Raw genomic sequence first — 16,554 nt, 5'->3', positions numbered from 1 at the left:
GTACTTAGATGCTTGCATTTAATTTAATTTCTACATCGTTAATTCACTATGTCTGCCTCTTTTGTTTTAAATTACTATATATGTGGATATCAATGTTTATTTCATTAGGAGGTTAAAAAAATTTTCCCTAGAAATTATTCTCTGAGTAGGGCCACTCATTCCTCGTTTTGATTAGAGTTGGTTACACATGATAGCTTTTACAAAATTCTCAAGTCTATCAGAAGTCTGGAGTTACCAAAACCAAATATTTTTCTTATTTTTTTTGCCTTTCTATTTTGATTTCATATAGTCAAATCCAAATTGTAAAGCTATGCCTGTCCACATGCACTGTCTATTTTGCTCTTCTTCTGTTGTTTTTCTTCCCCTCAGACACATCATACTTTTCAAACTAAATTGATTTCATTAACTTCCATCCTTCCACAAACATAAATTGCTACTCTCTCCCAAATCATACAGAGCCACACAAAACCTACAAATATGAGATAGTTGGTTGACTATTTTGAGGCTTTCCCAGTCATTCACACTACTGAAATATCCATTCAATCTGCAAATGATATTTAGTGAGGAACTACTAAAATTGAAATACTTCTAAGAATTTAGAGGAGCAAAAAGAAAACACACAGGTACACACACAAATATAAATGGCCATTTCATTCTCCTCAAGAAGCTTGCAACTAAGTAGGATGGATAAGATAAACATAAAAGATATAAAGAATAATGTGTGCAGTTTTGGGGGGGGTTTGTTTTCTTAAGGGATCATAGAAAATCTACTAAAACCCTGCCGTACTCAGTGTTGTCTTCAAACCAAGAGTGTGGGTATCCCTTGGTAAGTGGTTAGAAATGAAGAATCTCAAGGTGTACCTCAAACCTAGTTAGTCAATATTTGCATTTTAACAATATCCATGGTTAAACACTATGCACATTAAGTTTGAGAAGATCTGTGCTGGAGTTATCAGGTTCTAAGAGGAGATCAAAAGCTTATGTGTGGAAATGAAAGTGTTGGAGCTGGATCTTAAACATAGCAATGAAGTGGGCAGGAGCATAATATCAAAGTCATGTCAATTGTACAAAGAAAGGCACTGTCCAGTCTATAGCTTACTCGATTTGGATGGGTTATGCATAGGCCGTATGGAATGATACCAGAATGATAAGCTTGTCCTTAATATTTGATCAAGTCAGATAATGACATATGACTGCAGAAAGCTGTGGGTAGTATTATTTTTTTTTTCCCCCAGGAAGTTGGATGCCAGAGAAGGAGTGATACTATCCCTAAATTTAGTAATGAGGTAGAGACTTAATAATTGGAAAGTCTGCAGTTATAAACAGAGACTGTCTTAGCCCATTCTGGCTATCACAAATACCATAAACTGGGTAGCTTATAAACAGCAGAAATTTACTTCCCACATTTCTGGAGGCTTGGAAGTCCAAGGTCAGGGCTCTGACATGGTCACATTCTGGTGAGAGTCCTCTTCCTGGTTCATAGCCAGTGGCTTGTTGCTTTCGTCCACCATGTAAGGGACCTCTGTGGGGTCTGTTTTATAAAAACACTGATCCCATTCATGAGGGCTCCACCCTCATGACCTAATCACCTCCTGAAGGTCTCACCTCCCAATACCATCATCTTAGGGGGATGACTTCAACATAGTAATTTCGGGAAGACACAAACGTTCAGGCTGCAGCAGATAAACGCAGAAATATTAGCTAGATCCATTCTCTACTTGTGGTCCTATTAGTTCTTAGATTGGTAGGTGTGAAAATCATGAATTTTATATTTGAGAAATGGTGGCCCCTGAGTTTCTTTTCATCTGCCATTATTAAGATAGAAGAATTTTCTTCTTCCTCTGTAGTATTGTATACCAAGAATCTGGATTTTTGTCAGAAACTTTCTTTTTGGCTACTGTACCAGAGAAAATGGTGCTGTGGGAAATGAAAAGTCTTCAATTAATGTAAAAAAGGATGTCTTAGCTTCTAAACTGTGTGAGTTGATGGAGGGAGCTATGAGAATATGCTCATATCATTAATTTTATATAAAAATTTGGGTTTCTAATAAGCCACACATATAATGCTTTCCATATTCATGTGTCAGTATAATCCTCATATATATATATATATATGCGTATATATATTGAGTTGGCCAAAAAGTTCATTTGGGTTTTTCGTAAGATGTTATGGAAATACCTGAATGATTTTTTTGGCCAACCCAATATATGTATATATATTTTAAAGGAACAAAGTAAAGACCAGCTTTTGAACTGAAAAATTTTTATTTTCAAAGTTGAAAAAACTTTACATATATCTTCAACTAATAAGTACTGATCCAGGTCCTACCTGAGGAAAATGTTATGTCACTGATACAAAGTAGTCACCAAAAGACATGCACATTTCCTTTTTGGTTTTTTTGCACAAACTTTTTTTATTATATAAGTTTCAGATGTATGCACATTTCCTTTTTAGTCTAACAATTAGTCTAACAATTTGGATAAATAATAATGAATATGTCACTGTGTCTAGCAAGATGTATTTTGCTCATCTGTTTGATCTGGATTTTGATCTAAATACACGTCTAGGAGTGAAATTAACAATCATATTTCATGGATCAAGATCCTCCCTAAGAAACTATACAAAACAAGGATGTTACTAGAAAAGCTGCTATCTCCCTCACTCAATTCTAAATTCAATCCAAAACATTTGCTAAGCACATAAATGATGTGAGTATTGGTCTAAGTAATTAAGGTGTCAAAATTAATAATACAGTGGCTCAAGAAACTATGAAAGGAAACAAGTATATTCAATAATTATTATATAAATATGGCTACTAAAAATACTTTAACAGTGAAATTATGAGTTTACTTAGAGAAAACAGAAAATTCTTCACAGAGGTGCTATTTAATGAGTATTTTGAAGGTTTGGTAGGATATGAAAAGTCAGAAAAGTGTTGTTGAACCTACGTTCATGTGCCTGATGCACAGTGAGGCCAAACAAACCAAAGGATGGCATTTGGAGCAGAGAAAGGTTTATTGAAAGGGCCAAGCAAAGAGAACAGGAAGCTCATGCTCAAAAGACCCAAACTCCCTGATGGTTTTCAGGGAAGAGCTTTTAAAGGCAAAATTTGGGGTAAGGGTTGCAGGGTGTGTGACTTTCTTCTGATTGGTTGGTGGTGTGGTAAGAGAGCAGTATTTCAGGAATCTTGTGCAAGCCATCCTTCACCTGGGTGGGAACCTTAGTTCCTGTAGAAGAGCTCAGATACATAGTTTGTATATCCTTTGAGGAGGAACTAGGACTCTGCTTTATTGCTGCACTCTTGTTTCTTGACTGCTTTTCTTTTGCTTCTGCACTCCTTCACTTCCCTAATTAGTAACTGTTTGAATCTGCCCTTTGGAACTCAGGGAAGGTCTAGGAGGCTGAAGCCTTTTTCCTACAATCTAGAAATAGGGCACATGGAAAGGCTTTTGTATCAAAGAGTACCCCACAGCTTTCAAAAGAGGGGAAACGACTTTTCAATTCTGTTCAATAAGTTGACCATAGCCCAAGAGCTATAAGCAGTCATGACACATTCAGGAAATAGCAAAATTCTGATGATGCTGATGAAAATGTTGTGTTAAGAGGAGTGTTGGGAAAAAAAAGGGGAGAAAAAAATGTGCTGAAAATGGGTGAATGGGTTTAGGGAGTGTGACACTGTGATTTATAATAAGAAATATATATTTGGTCTTCGTACCTGATGTAAAGCTCCTAAAAGCCTTGACAGGTCCTAAGTGATAACAGCAATAAAGGTGAAAGGATAGTCTTTTTTTATTCATAACAAGATCCTTTCAACCACACCTGAGTTTATGTTAGTGAAGTGACTTTGGAAAGCCCCAGGGATGGGAGCTTATTGCCAGGGGAAGTAACTGTGTAATTAGAGAGTTGGAACTTCCAGCCCTATCTCCTAATTCCAAGGAGGGAAGAGGGGCTAGAGGTTGAATAAATCACCAATGACAGTGATTTAATCAATCATGCCCATGTAATGAAGCCTCCATGAAAATCACTAATGAAAGGGGTTCAAAGAACTCCAGGTTGCTGAACACAGGGAAGTGCTGGGAGAGCAGCATACCTGGAGAGAGTTTGGAAGCTCAGCAGTGCCGGGGACCAGCCCCAGCTGAACAGGTTTCACCCAAAGGGGAGACGGAGTCGGCGTGGACAGAGCACAAGACACCTCAGAGGATGCAAGGATCTGCCAAATTTATTGTCATGATTCCACAGCTTTTATACTGTAAGGCAATCTCATTTTCAATCTTAAAACTTCATTCCCATGCCAAAAAATCCCCTACATACATCATAAAAACAAAAGTAATTTACATCAGCAGGTTAAACAAGTTAAGTAATCTTCTTATTGTTTCCAGTCTCCTTCGTCCCCTGTGGTTAGGTACATCTTGATCACATCTAGGTCAGGAACTCTGTTTGTTCTTCTCAGGAGATTAAGGTGTTCTTGTACCTGCACATTCCGCTTGATCAAACCATAAACTTAAACATATTATTCGATTAACCATTAAAAACAATAATACAACATCTCATCCACAAATTTTCTTACCCTACCATAATAATCAAAACAATACACATTATTTTTTATACTTCTAGAAAACCATGGGAGCGGGCATTGTACCATGAACTCATTGATTAAACCCACCGTTGCATAAAACTTCGCCACCATACCCAGGTATTTCCCAGCATGTTTATAACTCCACTGGGAGGCCATAACTCTCGCAATTTTTCTTTTAGAATCAAAAGCTGCTGCAGAAATGTTCCCACCATTGTATTTCCCCAACAAATATAATCATTAAACAAATATAATCATTAAAGGAGCCGAAGTAGCTATAATCCTTCTCTTGATTTTTACCCTAAATTGGGGTCTTTCTTAAACCCCTGCATTAAAACTACACATTTTTCCCAACACCAATAGCAATCCTATAAAAATCACCTTAGGCAAAGGTAGGGGAAGACAAAGGGAACCACACAGAGCAAAGCCTTGCTACCACACAGAGGAAAGCTGTGGTCCACGAAGGACATGGGAAACAAAGCCCTGCTGCGGCGGGAGAGCAGTTGCCATTGGCCAGGTCTCTTGTCTGCCACCTGGGTTCCCATCTAAGCTGGGCGTGGGAAGCGAAGCAGCCATGGGGACAAGTTGGGGGGGTGAGGGTCTGTGCCCCACCTCTGTTGGCCCCCAAGTTCTCTCCTGATGGCCCCTCTGCGACTGTGCCTGTCTTAGGTTGTTCCTTCCCTGAGGAATCTTACCCGTCTCTGGCTAACCAGCCATCCTCCGGGGCCAAGCAGGGAGATGTGAGGTGTGCGAGTGAGCGAGGTGCAGCGCCCCCAGAGAAGGTCAGTTCTCTGTCACCTTGGTAGCCTATGCCCCCGTGGCCTCCACGCCCAGCACCTGCCCTGGGATTCCCTCACCAACTGGCGGGGCCCCGGCTCTGGTCACATGTCTTCGGGAACCCAGGTTTCTCCTCCAGAGAGGGCCCAGCTTACAGCACTGGGCAAGAGAGACCAATTACACGGCACCAGCCACCAGGAGGGAGCTGCTCTTCATGGAACAACAGGGTAGGGGGAGTGTAGAAAACCCTGTGTTCAGGAAGCTTTGCAAACGAGAGCTTTGCTTTTCCATTTTTATGTCCAACAGCATCAGCTTTGCAGAGGAGAACTTTGCCTCTCCATATTTATACCTGACAGCACCAGCTTTGCTGACACTAAGGGTCTCGTCCGTGCTGAGACTCAAAGGCACTTCCTATGTGGCTCCCGACACAGCAGCCCTTGCCACATATTCTGCCTCATGCTTCTCTTCTATCTGGCTATTCCTGAGTTGTATCCTTTTTAAATAAACTGCTAATCTAGTAAGTAAACCATTTTCCTGAGTTCTGTGAGCTGCCCTAGGAAATTATTGAACCTAATGAGGGATTTGTAGAAACTTCTAATTTATAGCCAGTTAGTCAGAAGCACAGGTGACAACCCAGACTTGCAATTCATGTCTGAAGTGGGGAACAGTCTTAACTAACTCCAGCAGTTAGTGTCCAAATTGAGTTACATTATAGGACACCTAGTTGAGGTATTCCAAAAGTTGGAGAATTGCTTGGTGTGGAAAACGCCACCTATCTGGTTTTGTTACCCAGAAACGGGGTTCACCTTTTTGTGGGTGTCGAGCCAATAGACACAACCAAGCCACAGATCAGGAGAAGGAAGGATTTATTACTTGCAGTAAGTAAGGAGAACACCAGGAATCTCTCCCAAAGCAGTGTCTCCCCATCAACAAAATTGGGGAAGTTTTAAGCTAATGATAAATGCTTATTCATGAGGGGGCTTGAGCAGGGGAGAATTCAGCATAGAATCAAGGGTTGACAGAGTCCAGGCTTTGGTTGATTGAAGTCAGGAGGGTCAACGTCATAATTCCATCCTCCACCTGGATGGGGGCCTTAGTTCCTGCAGAACTCAAAGACATATTATTATGTATATCCCTTGAGGAACCAAGACACTGCCTCAAGACTGCACTATTGTTTCCTGACTGCCCCTCCCTTGTTTCTGTATTCCCTCCCTTAAGATCAGTAATTACTGAGGCCTGTTCAAGGACAAACATTGTGGCCAAGCTTAGATCACAAAATGGCTTAGGCCAAAATGGCTTATTTTATGCCAAAAAAAAAGAGAAGCCCAGTCTAGTTCTTTTCCTCTGGGGACCCCTTACTCTGCCTACAGTTTCAGAAGTAAAGTGTCAGAAGTATTGAGTGTGGTAGTTATAGGAAACAGAGTAGGAAATAGAGTTTTTCCTTTCAGGGAGAAAAGTCCTGCAAATAAGCAACTATGTCAAATGCTACTGTGATAGTTGAGACAAGATATCTTAAAGAACTACTTTATTTAAAGGGGTTCAATAGAGAATGGAGAAGAGAAATTAGAGACAGTGAGTTTAAACATTTTTTTTCCCAAAGAGTATAGCTGTAAAGGGAAAGAGAAAAACAGAGTGATAGTGTCACCCCGAAACTGGGGCTGCCTTTTGGTGAGTGTTGAGCCAAAAGACACTACCAAGCCAAAGATCAGGAGAAGGAAGGATTTACTACTTGCAGCAAGCAAGCAGGTGGATCATAATAGGAAGACCTGCTGGAAGTGGAAATTCTCTTAATTGCTTCAGTTTTCTCTCTGAATTAGAATAAAATAGTGTCAGTGAGGATGGGGAAGGAGACTGTAGCTTTTAGAGATGACCAGAAAATATGAAATCCTATTTCACAGAAGGGACAATGGACTAAGCATCAAAATCCTCTTTTGGTGATTAATTACTGATTTAAAATGAGACTAGTAACATGATTGTGCATTATTTTGGGGAAAAGTTTAGCTGACTGAAAAAGGAATGGGGTAAGTCATTAGATATAACTAGGTTGTGTGGCAGAAACAAATAGTGCAAAAGGATAGAGAAGCAAGGGAGTGAAGAGCATATGCAGTAGAATGTTCAAAATGATTGACAACAGAATAACGTTAGCTAAAAGGGAGTAAAGTTCATGGGGAGGGGGATGAGAGGTGAATAAAAAGTGTTTGCATTACTGGATTTAAACTTCCATTGAATTAAAGATTTGCTGTCAATGGAGTAATAGAGTGTGATTTGGGAAAGTTTTGATTTGATAATGGACTGACTGCAGTAGGATTGAGGGCAAGGTCTTTGGATGAAATTAGATCATATGACAGAAAGGATATTGCAAGTATCATTTACATGGATATCAAGAAATAATAACTGGAGTATTGTTGGAGAGGGAGATAGGGACTCAGTAAATAAAATATTCAAGAAGGGAGGAGGAGAGATTGAGTTGTAGATGATTACAGGGAGTAGTCAGAGAAAGTAGAATGCCTATGACTGAAATTGCAACTAAAAAAAGACTACAAAGGAAATACTCACAGAAGAGTCTACAGATTAAGAAGGCTTCTGTTAGGAATCTTAAATTTAACCTAGCACAATGAAAGTTAAGGAAATGGAGAGGTGTGGCAGATAGGGTCAGAAGGAAGAGTATGCATAGGATCATATGAGGACTATAGTCCAAGTAAAGTATGGCCTGTGATCCTGACTTTCTTGCAGTACAGGGCAAGGAAGAATGACAGATTAAATCCTGAGGTCCCAAGGCTGCAGATGTTGAGGGATGGCACTGTTGGAGAAGTCTTGTTAAAATGGAGGATGAGTCCTGGAGCCCCCACCTAATATTGCAGATTGAAATTTAGATTCCAATAGAATTCCAATATTCTTACTTCTAAAATCAGTTCAAAAGAACACAGTGGTTTTAGAATCAAAAGCACTTTTTTAGGTTTAAGAAAATATACAAAAAATATCTCTACAACCTGAAAGTAGGCAAAGATTATTTAAACAGTCACAAAGTATAAAATGAAAAACTGAACACATGAGTCTACCTTACTCTTCAAAGTTCAGTATTTCAACAGGCAAAATGACAGTTTGCTGACTGGGAGAAGACATTTTCAATACTTACAACCAGTGAAGGTTTCACATCTATAGTATTTAAAGAATTCCTACAAAGGTATAAGGAAATTATAAATGATCCTGTAGAAAATATAAAATAGGCAATATTATTAAGAAAGTATCTGAGAAAAAAAATGCTCAACCTCTTTGGAAAATAAAAATAAAACCACAAGGAATGAGAGACCATCTTACATCCCAAATCCTCAGTTTGAGTAAATATACGTTTCACAAAACTGAATGTTGTGAAGATTTGAACCAAGCATAAATCTTATTATGGTAAAAATAAAACTGGTACAATTACTTTCAAAATATACCTACAATATCTAGTAAAGTTAAAGGTCCTGGTTCCCATGACTCTGAAATTCTAGTCTAGATATGTCATTTTGAGAAACTTTGACTTATCCACAGAAAGAGAAGTAAAGAATGCTCATGGCAGCATTGTTTATGAGAGCAAGAGTTCTTGGAGTCCCTCCAAATTGGTTCATTTCCAGAGGGCCCTTGAATATCAGTGTTCCAAAATCTCTTCTAAAAATAGTTTGCTTATTTCTCCTGGTATAAAGAAGAAAAACACCTTTCTCAGTCTAATCTCAATCAGGCCATCCAACAATCTCAGCCTACTCTATCTGAAGCTACTCAATATGTCAACATTCACGTCCTCAACTGTTAATCCCACATTGATTCCAACCTCAAAGATGCTCCCATTTCCCTGTGTTCCCTCTCCTTATCACACTGCTCCTCCAAACATGTTCCTCTCTCCTCCGTCACCATGTCCTAACCCTCTTTGTATTTACACACCCCTCCCCAAACCTGTTCTTATTTTTCCCACTCCCGAATTTCCTAAAATTACTTAAGGCTTTGGTTTTGCTCCCCCTAGTATTCAGATTCAGGGGGAGGGAAGTTAAATGACTCAGTCACCTTCTCCTCTAGTTATGTTTAAGCCTTGGTCTGTATCTGACTTACATGCCCTGACCCAAAAAAAACAACAACAATAAAAAAACAAACAAAAAAGAGGATTCCCTATAAGATTGGGAGTTGAGACAACATCTTCATCAAAATGTTTCATACAAATTCTAAAATACAAACCCATAGGACAATCATCTCCTGAACGGCAAACAGTGAGACATATTTTATTTATGGCAAATGTGCCTATTAGTATCTGCCTGCTAACTGGATTGGATACTGTTATCTAGCTATTCTAATTAGTCCTTATCAAATCTTTAACTAGACTATCTTCTTTTCTCACTTGACTCTATGAACTCTGATTTAAATTTTTCAGACACTAGGTGAAGCAAAAGGTCTGTAACAAGGTTTTACAGCTACAAGCCTAGGTGTAAAATTCTAGCACTGTAAGGAGTCTATGAATGTCCTTTCTCACAGAGTACCCAAAAAATCTTAGAACAAGAAGCTAAGAAATTTGAATAAAGCTAAAATGTTTGACTCTCACAGTAGATCATTTATGGGTAATCTTTGTGCCTATTGCTGCTGCCATATGGACCCCAAAGGAAGTTCACTGGAACTACTGCAATTTACATGCTCTGCTCTAGGAAATAACCAGGACTCTGGACTATTTTACCAAACCAACAAACATCATCACCAGAGAACTACAGGTACTCCAGTGAAGGGTCCTCTACAATCATATAACATTGAACATGATTCTGGTTTCCCAAGGATACACTTGTGCAGTGGTCACAGTGACTGCTGTGTATATGATCCCTGAAAACTCTGCTGTCTGTGCCACCACTGAAAATATGTAGACCATAAAGCAGGAAATTTGTTGAAACAGGACTACTCTCCTCATTCTACTATCTAAGGACACTTTGAGTCCAATGTTCTGAATCCCCTGAATTTATCCCCTTCAAACCTCTAATCTTGTTTTTACTCTCATAATCAGATTTTAACACTCATTAATTTTCTTATATATTCTTTTGTATGTGAGCGTGCGTGTTGCATGATGTGCTTCAACTCTCCCGCCCCCGACCCCACCAGCTTTATTGAGGTATAATTGGCAAAGAAAACTAAGATATTCAAAATGTACAATGAGATGGCCTGGCAACCACTTTTCTACCCTCTGTTTGTTTCTATGAATTTTACTTTTTTTTTTTTTTTTATATTCCACAAACAAGTGGTACCATGTGGTATTTGTCTTCCTCCATTTGACTTATTTCACTTTGCATAATGGCTTTCAAGTTCATTCTTGACCATGTTGTCACAAATAACAGGATTTACTTTTTTTTTTTTTTAAGGCTGAATAATGTTCCATACTGTGTGTGTGTGTGTGTGTGTGTGTGTGTGTGTGTATGATGATTTTTTATCCTTCCATCTATTGATGGAAACCTGGATTGGTTCCATACTGTGGCTATTGTGAATAATGGGAGTACAGATATCTCTTCAAGATAATGATTTCATGTCTTTTGGTTATATACTTAGAAGTAGAATTGCTGGATCATCTGAGAGTTGAATTTTTAAGTTTTGAGGAACCACCATAGTATATTCCATAGTGCTACATTCCCACCAACAGTGTACAAATATTCCTTTTTCTCCACATTCTCACCAGCGTTTGTTATCTCTTGGCCTTTTGATAACAGACATCCTAACAGATATGAGGTGATAGCTCACTGTGGTTTTGATTTGCATTTCCCTGATGATTAGTGATGTTGAATACCCTTTCAAGTATCTGTTTATCATTTGTATGTTTTCTTTGGAAAAAAAAATGTCTATTTAGGTCCTTTGCTCATTTTTTTATTAGGATTGTTTTTTCAGCTGTTGAGTTACATGAGTTCCTCATATATTTTGGATATCATCCCATTGTCTAGTAGTGGTTTGCAAGTATTATCTTTTATTCCATAGGGTACTTTTTCATTTTGTTGATGGTTTCCTATACTCTGCAGGAGATTTTTAGTCTGAGGTAGTCCTCGTTTATTTTTGCGTTTGTTGCCTTTGCTTTGGGTGTCAAATCCAAAATATCATTGCCAAGACCAAAGTCAAGGAGATTACCTCCTGTTTTCTTCCAGGAATTTTATGGTTTCAGGTCTTATATTTAAGTCTAATACATTTCAAGTTAATTTTTGTGATTGGTGTAAGATAGTGGTCCACTTTCATGCATTTGCATATGGGTTTCCAGTTATTCCAGTACTATTTATTGAAGAGACTCCCAATTCCTCATTGTATATTCTTGGCTCCTTTGTTGAAATTAATTGACCATGTATGTGTGAGTTTATTTCTGGACTCTTTCTCTGAAAAATACCATTGGGATTTTGATAGGGACTACATTAAATTTGTAGATTGCTTTGGGTAATATAGACATTTTAACAGTATTAATTCCTCCAGTAAATGAACATGGAATACCTTTCTATTTATTTGAGTCCTCCTCAGTTTCTTTCATTAATGATTCATAGTTTTCAGCATACCGATTTCTCACCTTCTTGGTTAAATTTACACCTAAGAACTTTATTCTTTTTCATATTATTGTAAATGGGATTGTTTTCCTAATTTATAATTTATTTTTTGCATAGTTTGTTGTTAGTGTATAAGAATACCACTGATATTTTTATATTGATTTTATGTACAGCAACTTTACTGAAATTGTTGATTAGTCCTAACAGTTTTTTGGTGGAGATTTAAGGGTTTTCTATATATAATACTATGTTACCTGCAAACAGAGACAATTTATTCTTCCTTTCTGATTCAGTTACCTTTTATTTATTTTTCTTTCCTAATTGCTCTGGCTAGGAATTCCAGCACTATGTTGAATAAAAGTGATGAAGGTGGACATCCTTGTCTTGTTCCTGATCTTAGAGGAAAAGCTTTCAGCATTTCACCATTGACTGTGATGTTAGTTGTGGGTTTGTCACAGATGGTGTTTATTATGTTGAGGTACATTCCCTCCATGCCCAGTTTGTGTAGAGTTCTTACCACAAAAGATGTTGAATTTTGTGAAATGCTTCCTCTGCACCAATTGAAATGACCATTAGTTTTTATTATTTATTTTCTTAATGTTGTCTGTCACATTTATAATGTGTGATGTTGAATCATAATGCACCCCAGAAATAAATCCCATTTGATCAAGGTGCATGATCCTTTAATGTACTGTTGAATTCAGTTCATTAATATTTTGTTGAGAATCTTTACATCTATATCGATTAGGGATATTAACCTGAAATTTTCTTTTCTTGTTGTGTCCTTATCTGGCTTTGGTATCAGGGTAATGCTGGCCTCATAAAATGAGTTTGGAAGTATTCGTAGATCTTCTGTTTTCTGGAAGGGTCTGAGAAGGATTGGTATTAATCTTCTTTAAATGTTTGGTAGAATTTATCAGTAAAACCCTCTAGTCCTGGACTTTTCTTTATTGGGAAGTTTTGGTTGCTGAATCAGTTTTCTTACTCGTAATTATTCTGTTCAGATTTTGTATTTCTTCATGAGTTAGACTTGGTGGGTTTTCTGTTTCTAGGAATTTATGCATTTCTTCTATGTTGTCCATTTTGTTGATGTATAATTTTTATAGTACTCTTTTACAGTTGTAATGGTGTCAGTTGTAATGTTTCCTCTTTCATTTATGATTTTATCTATTTTAGTCTTCATTTCTTTTTTCTTAGTAAGTCTAGGTAACATTATGTCAATTTTGCTTATCTTTTCAAAAAAAATAACTCCTAGTTTCATTGATCTGTTCTCTTTTTTTTAAGTTTCTATTTCTCACTAATCTTTCTTATTTACTTCTTTCTGCTAACTTTAGACTTAATTTGCTCTTCTTTTTCTAGTGTCTTGAGGAGTAGGATAGCTGGTAGGATAGCTTGTTCTAATTACTTCTTTGGTGCTTGCTTTGGCAGCACTTATACTAAAAATTGGAATGACACAGAGAAGATCAGCATGGCCCCTGCACAAGGATGACACTCAAATTTGTGAAGCATTCCATATTTTTTACTTATACAGTGTTATATGTCAATTATATCTCAATAAAACTGGAATAAGAAAAAAATAAAATTAAGAAAAAGAATTGCTTCTTTGTTTGCTACAGTCCTATAGGATTGGGACTGACAAATGGAAGCCCCTTTGGCTATCAGAGCCAGACATTTGGGAACCTTTCCCTTGGCAGCAGCTGTAAAACCTGCAGTGCTGAGATGTTTGTAAAAGCTCCTTCCAGGAATTTTCTTGAGCAGGTTGGAGGGAGAAGGCAGGAGTGGTCTCTATCAGCAGCCCTGGTCTCTGGGTAGACTCACAGTCAGTTCCTAGAGCCTGCCATTTTGATGTGGATATTTTCCTTTTTGTCTAATGTGTAGGAATCACTCAGCTATTTTCTGGATGTTTTTCAAAGAGAATTGCTCCATGTGTAGCTGTTCATTAAGTGTGTTCATGGCAGGAGGGGATCTCAGGAGCCTCCTAAGTGCCATCTTGCTTTGACTCTTTCTTTAGTACATTCTTAGGCATAGTTTTTGTCAAGTCTCTTAGATGTTCCATGATTTCTTAGACAGTCCTAAACCGTGCTCAACAGATGATACAACTAGTCCTTCAAGGCCAGCAAGAAAGTGAAGACCAGCCCATCCTTCAAACTATAAACCTCAAAAATGACTCTTATTCCATCTCTAATAATATTTAAAGACAGACACCATCCATCTAAAATAACAAAAAGGCTGACCAGTTGTGCAAAATTGCCTGTTACTCATGTGGCCCAGCCAAAATTTAATTAGGCTTTGACCCTCCCCACAATCCTATGAACTTTAAAGACTCCCATTTTTAAGGAATTACTAAGAGGCAGTACATACTGCCTTAAAAGCTCACTCTGGGGGGGGAAAAAAAAAAAAGGTCACTCTGATAATTAGCTGGCCACAGTAAGAAACAATGCCTGTTAAATCACCCCAGCCATGCTGTCTGCTCATCCCCACCTGCTTGAGTGATTTCCCCTCAAAGTTCTTGCTGACCTTGCTTACTCCTTCCTATACAAGAAAAGCTTTTTTTTTTTTTTGCTGTTTGATTTTGAGATGCTTGCAGATCTCAAGGTCTAAGTGTTCTTCCTGGTACAATAGTCTTTTCAAATAGTTTTTCTTTAGCCAAGTTCAGATTTGATGTTATTTAACAATATATTTAAAAAATTATACAAAATAAAACAAAAAACTCTGTTATAATTATACTGTTTGTTTCATACCCACTGATTATAAATCCTGCATATATACATTTTTTGTTTTTAAGTTTTGGACCTTTATTTTTAAGGTTAAACCTTTTTTTTAACTTATTTATTTTATTTATTTATTTTTGGCTGTGTTGGGTCTTCATTGCTGCGTGCAGGCTTTCTCTAGTTGCAGTGAGCGGGGGCTACTCTTCATTGCGGTGCGTGGGCTTCTTACTGTGGTGGCTTCTCTTGTTGCGGAGCACGGGCTCTAGGCACGCAGGCTCAGTGGTTGTGGCTTGCAGGCTCTAGAGAGCAGGCTCAGTAGTTGTGGCACATGGGCTTAGTTGCTCCAAGGCATGTGGGATCTTCCTGGACCAGGGCTTGAACCTGTGTGCCCTGCATTGGCAGGCGGATTCTTAACCACTGCGCCACCAGGGAAGCCCTATACATTTTTATTTCATGTAAAATTCCATGGCAATGATAACCACCTTATTAAGTTAGTAGACTGTATTCATAGGAGCTATGTAGAGAGCCTCAGCGTTTGGTAGCACTTCAGTTCGTAAGCTGGATTGGGGGTACATAAGTGTTAATTTAATATTTATATTGTATTGTATCTAAAATTCTTCAATTCCTTTTTAAGACAGATCATAAAGAAGGGAACCACGTAACAACAGTAGAAGTGATAACAAGAGAAGAAGCAGGGCTGATCTTGGCATTTAATAGTTTTACGTATTTGTTTTATTAGCAAGAGTTAAAAATAAAATGAAAACTAAGATGGTGATTTTCAAACTATTTTCAATCAAAAGCTTGGGTACTGAGTTATCTCTTGGCATAGTGTTTACAAGTATAGGATTTGGAGTCAAATAGTCTAGGATTAAATTTGCTGTTGACATCTTCTATTTGTCACCTTCAGAAACTGACACAACCCTTTGAGCCTCTGATCCCTCATCTGTGAGATGTGACATAAGCACTGCCTCTTTGGGCTATTATGTGGTAAAATAGAGATAACTAGGTGCTTAAAATGTTAAAGGTTATTCTTTAAATAAAAGATTATGACAAAAAATTCATAATAATCTGTCTTCCACATGATTTTTACAGCCGGACTCAGGACCACAACAGAGCCAGAGATTGCAGATTTGAAGAAATTCAGTCTCCTGAATTTGAGGGGAAAACAGGATTTAAGAGATCTTCTTTGAAGGTAAGAGACTTGCATTATAGTTCCAGCCCTGACACTAATAAGGTGTGTTACCTTTTCCTCTAAAAAACATATTGTTGAGCATATATTAGTAATATGCCACAGCAAAGTGATGAATGCTGAGGATAGGCTATTATACATGATAAATTTCTTCCCTTTTGGAGCTTACATTTCCTCAACTATAAAAGTTAAGAGTGGTTTAAGTTAAATAATATGTTTGTTTTATTAAAGCTCCAAAAATTTCTAAACAACAAATGCCTTGCCAGAAGTGATCTTAGTTTTTTGGTTAACACTCAGCTACCATAAAGGAAGAACAGTCAACTGTATGTACCTAAGGCATAAGTCTGCACCTGGGCCTAAGGCAAGGATTTTTGATAATGTATCTTGATTATCTAAAAGGGGGAAAATAAACAACTGGGGCAAAGGTTGGGTTGGGGATATGGAGGAGACTGAAGAACACTATGTATTAGCATCTCAATACTATCCACAGTAACCCTAAAATATTTTCGAAATGGGTCTACTTCTTATCACTTTTGCTTCTGCAGTCCTTGTCCCAACTTCTATTCTGTCTTGCCTGTACTACTATGAAGCCTTATTGATTTCACTGATTAATCTCTGAGCTACCATTTTGCCTTGTCAATGAAAAATTAATCACTCCATCTAAGAAATAAATGAAAGTTTTTATTCAAACCGATATAACCTTGGAAGAGCATCTCAGAAAGCTCCAAGAACTGTTTCACCCATTAGAAGTCAAGGCACAGTTGTATAAATTTTTTTGAGACA

At 37.8% G+C, this 16,554-nt stretch overlaps 1 long non-coding RNA gene and 1 other non-coding gene across 3 annotated transcripts in view; both read left to right on the top strand.

The window, feature by feature from the left end:
• LOC137220759 (uncharacterized) overlaps positions 1–16,554 on the top strand; it is a 456,326-nt gene that overhangs the window by 288,478 nt on the left and 151,294 nt on the right. For both annotated transcript variants that reach the window (XR_010941781.1, XR_010941782.1), the window contains exon 2: positions 15,675–15,774. This is a non-coding gene — a long non-coding RNA (uncharacterized lncRNA). The remainder of the gene's footprint in view (positions 1–15,674; positions 15,775–16,554) is intronic.
• LOC137222928 (U6 spliceosomal RNA) lies at positions 13,284–13,391 on the top strand. Its single transcript, XR_010942693.1, has one exon. It is a non-coding gene; the product is annotated as a U6 spliceosomal RNA (small nuclear RNA).

Source organism: Pseudorca crassidens, chromosome 3 (genome assembly GCF_039906515.1).
Source record: "Pseudorca crassidens isolate mPseCra1 chromosome 3, mPseCra1.hap1, whole genome shotgun sequence".
NCBI lineage: Eukaryota > Metazoa > Chordata > Mammalia > Artiodactyla > Delphinidae > Pseudorca > Pseudorca crassidens.
The sequence above is the reverse complement of the archived record's forward strand: the minus strand, read 5'-3'. Positions and strand labels throughout refer to the sequence as shown.